The following is a 4,674-nucleotide window of genomic DNA, read 5'->3' as shown; positions in this document are numbered from 1 at the left end:
AACAAGGAAGTGTATTACTTTTGTTAAAATTCTCTACAAATGGCAGGTTTCTGCAGGATATTTTTCTCAGCTGCATACACTTTGAAGAAATTTTGAACCTATTCTCAGTACCCAGCATGTTAAGAATAAGATAATCTAGTGTCATTTCTTCTCATTTTTTTCTTTAAAATAATTTTATTAGCTTTTGAATAATACTTACTTAAATCACTAGATTTTATAGGATTTCCTATTTTCCTTTCCAAGTTCTTGTCACTTACATGCATGCCATGAAACAGACAATATTATTAGCTAAAATGACAGAAGAATCTATTATATTAAATTTCAATTTGAGTGATGTGTCTTTTCTTTTTAAGTGTAGCAAAATACTCATAACATATACTTTTCTATCTTAATCATTTTTAAATAGAGAGTTCCATGGTATTAAACACATTCACATTGTGCTCACTACCATCCATCTCTAGAACTTTCACATCTTTTCAGATGAAATTCTGAATCCCCTATGGAATAATTCTGCTCTTCTTAGCCCTGAGCAGCCACCATTTTGCTCTCTATCCCTCTCAATTTGATTACTCTATATACCTCATATAAGTGAAATCATACAGGGTTTGTCTTTTTGTAATGGGTTTTTTTCACCCAGCGTAATGTCCTCAAGGTTCATCCGTATTGCAACATGTGTCAGAATTTCTTTTCTTTATGAGGCTAAATGATGCTCCATTGACATATATACCATGTTTTGCTTATCCATCTTTTATGAGTGGGCACTTTGGTTGCTTCCACCTTTTACCTATGGGGAATAATTCTGCTATGAACATGTACATATGACCATCTCTTTAAGAACTCATTTTCAACTCTTTTGAATACATATCGAAAAGTGGAAATGCTGGATCTATTATAATTCTATTTTTAATCTTTGAGGAACTAACAAATTGTTTTACTCAGCTCCTACCACCAATAAGGCACATTTGTTCAAATTTCTCTACATTCTTGCCAAACATTTATTCTGTCATTTAAGCTGGTGCTGTTCAATAGGAGCCATCCTAATGGTTGTGTCTCATTGTGGTTTTGACTTGCATTTCCCTAATGACTAGTGATGTTGAGCAACATTTTATACACTGATTGGCCATCTGTACATTTTCTTTGGAGAAATGTCTACTCAAGAACTTTGTCCATGGGTTTTTTTTGTTTTGTTTTGTTTTTTGTACCAGGGATTGAACTCAGGACCTCGCGCTTACAAAGCATGTGCAGTGCCACTGAGCTAAATTCCTGGCCCAAACTTTGTCCTTGTTTAAATCAGGTTGTTTAGTTTTTTCTTGTTGAGTTATACACATTCCTTATATATTCTGGATACCAAACTCTTATTCTGATTTATTCCTTACATGTGATTTACCTTTTTTTTTTCCATTCTTCAGGTTGCCTTCTTACTGTTTGATAATGCCTCCTGAGGGACATTTTATACATTCCTACTATTTTTTTCTTTTGTTTACTCTGTTTTGGCATCATATCCAAGAAATTATTATTCAATCTAATTTCATTAAGTTTTCCCCTAAGTTTTCTTCTAAGAATTTTACTGGTTTAGCTTTTATATTTGGATCTTAATTAATTTTGAGTTCATTTTTAATTAAATTATTTTGCATGTGTTTCTTTGTGTGTGTGATTCTCATATGATTCTCATTATTTCCAGAAGTTATGTTCTATACAGTCAGTATGAACACTGAATTAGTGAATACAAAGCTATTGCTTTAGGAAAAATAAAGGGTTACTTTCTTGAGAGCTTCTGGTCACATATTTTTGTCACCTGATCAATAGATAAATTTGTTTCATGGGAGTTTCTGTTCAAAGAATCCTATTTAATGTATATTGTTTATTAATTAACAAAGAACTAACATAAAATAGCACTATATATTCATGCCTGAATGAAGCTTATCTAACATACATATTTTCTCCTTAAAGCAAATCATAGCTTTTTAGTACTTGAGAACACTAGAGTTTCAGCATTATGCTTGAGAGTCATTTCAATAAACAAAATTGCCAACAAAAAGCACAAAAATGTGAAAAACATGACAATAAATTGAATGTGAAAGGATTCTTGTCTATAAAAGGAAAATAGAAATAAAAAGGCAGAGTTGCCTTTGACTTCAGCTAGAAACACGAGTCCATTGACTAACTTTTGCTGCTTGGCACATGTTCACAGTGTGATACCTCAAGCCTTAATTTAAGGATTACAAACATACTTTAGTGAGTAGGTAAACTCGCACAAAATTAAATCCACAAATAATGAGAAATATGTCTATATATCTACATATAGATCTAGATATTCTACTTCCATGATAATTTTCTCTCTGGTATCCATTAAATTAGAGAGAATTAAATGTGCAAAACCTGGAGAGCAAGTTTTCCCACTCCCCAGGCCACAGATCAGTATGAGTCTGTACCCTGTTAAGAATCAGGACACAAGAAGTGAATGCCAAGCAAGCAGACAAAACTTCATCTGTATTTACAGCTACTCCCCATCACTCTCATTACCACCTGTCCTCTGGCTCCTGTGAGATCAGAAGTTGCATTAGATTCTCATAGGAACATGAACCCTAATGTGAATTGCACATTTGAAGGATCTAGGTTGCATGCTCCTTATAAGCATCTAATCCAGTGGTGGCGAACATTTTAGAGCTTTCAACAATAAACAGCCCACTGCGCCACACACACCATATGGTTGCCACCATTGATCTAATGCCTAGTGACCTGAGGTGGAGCTGTGGGAGTGATGATAGCAATGGGGAGGGGCTACAAATACAGATCAATGTTAGCAAAGAGGTTCAACAGAATAGAAATCATAATAAATCTATTGCTTGAAGATCCTATGGCAGTGAAAAGCTGCATGTGGTGGTGGGCTTAATAGTGGCAAGTGATTTAACATACTTCAACTGCACAGCGGTATCTGCTATAGGAGAAATATAACTCCCAACATGTTAGACATTAAATGTGCCTAGTTCATGGTCCCACAACATCAAGGAATGAAGTTGCAAACCAAAAGAAGGAGTTATGACAGTTTTATTGGAAATAAGGAGAGAAGAATAGCTCCTGGATCTACAGGAGGGGTCCCAAATGGGTGACCACCAAGGCTCATTATTAAAAGTCACAAAATGGGTACAATGTGGTTCAAATTACTATCAACCTATAGGATTAGAAGTACAGCTGCTTAGCTAATATTGATCCAATAGGGAAATGAGTCACTTAGCAAGGGTACATGAAAAGATCAAAGGCATTCTGGGGAAGAGATGGGTCCAGATGCTCTGTCACCAACATGGGCAACTGATGCCTAGTTGGACCTAATGGACCAGGTGGTACTAATTACAGTATAATTCCAAGCTACTGCTTATTCCTTTGGGAGGCCTGTAAACCTGGCCACCTCTTCTTTATTGTGAGGCTTGGCCTTTTTAAAATGTACCTCCAGCCACAATTCTGATGTCTTTATTTTTGCACTGACTTCCTTGAGAGCCTAGTCCCTCTCTGACTGTATATTAATTTCTAACTTAGCTGCCTATAATACATCGATGACATGTTTCAAGTGAAAATACAACTCTGATTTTAGTCTATACTTGGTCCCCCCATCATTTCATTTACCACTTCCTTCCATACCTCTTTCCTGCACTCTGCACATGTCTCAGGCAATTTTGGTAAGCCCACAACTTAATCCTAATCAAAATACATTAAAAAAAAAAAACACCAGAGAGCTTCTTGAAAAAAGGAAAAGGCTTAATGATGAGACAACAGAAGACTGTAAGAATGCCAATAGAAAGAAGAGTGCATTTAAAAGAAAACTACATTTTAAAAAGTCCTATTTAAATTACAAGTTTATTGCAACAAGTGATTCAAATTATCCAAGCCTGCTTTATATGATAGGTGACAACCAGTTATCCAATGAAGCCATGAAACTTTCAAAACTGCTTTGCAATATGGAGACCAATTACCCTACATTAAAATACAAGCATTAAAATACAAAAGATAATACCTTGCATTAAAATACAAAAGAAAAAAGTGCAAACACAAAGAACAGAAGCAATTATTGAAGACAATCACTTTATCAAATTGGTCTGCAATGAGAGCACCATTCTTAGTGGCTAAATGCATTACTGAAACTAAGAAACCCTTTATCATTGGTAAAGAGCTGATTCTGCTTGCTGCTAAGGACATTTGTTGTGAATTTGCAGTTCAAAAGGTGGCAGGTGATCTTCTCTTGGCCAGCACCATAAATACATATATTGATGAAATAGAAGTATACATGGAGGCCCAGTTGGGATTAATGAGTCACCATGGCACACAACCCAGGTTGATGAATTTATCATTGTTGACAACAAGGCAATAATGCTTGTTTTTGTGCAATATATTTTTCAGGACATTATCCTGAAATATATATATAAATATAAATATATATATACATAAATATACATATATATAAATATATATAAAAATATATATATATATAAATATATCCTGAAACATATCCTGAGATATGTTGAATAATTATGCATTGGGAAAATTGAATTGGTCATTTTGTGTAGGGATTTGCACAGAGGGAGTGGCTGGCATGACTGGACAGCTTTCTGCTTTCACTAATTGGGTCCAAAAGGTCACTTCTGAATGCAAATCTGCGTACTTGGTCATCCATAGGAAAAT

This window comes from Heterocephalus glaber, unplaced genomic scaffold, assembly GCF_053883595.1.
Source record: "Heterocephalus glaber isolate CG9 unplaced genomic scaffold, H.glaber_assembly_v1.0 deba00001461, whole genome shotgun sequence".
NCBI lineage: Eukaryota > Metazoa > Chordata > Mammalia > Rodentia > Bathyergidae > Heterocephalus > Heterocephalus glaber.
This window is presented reverse-complemented; position numbering follows the sequence as displayed.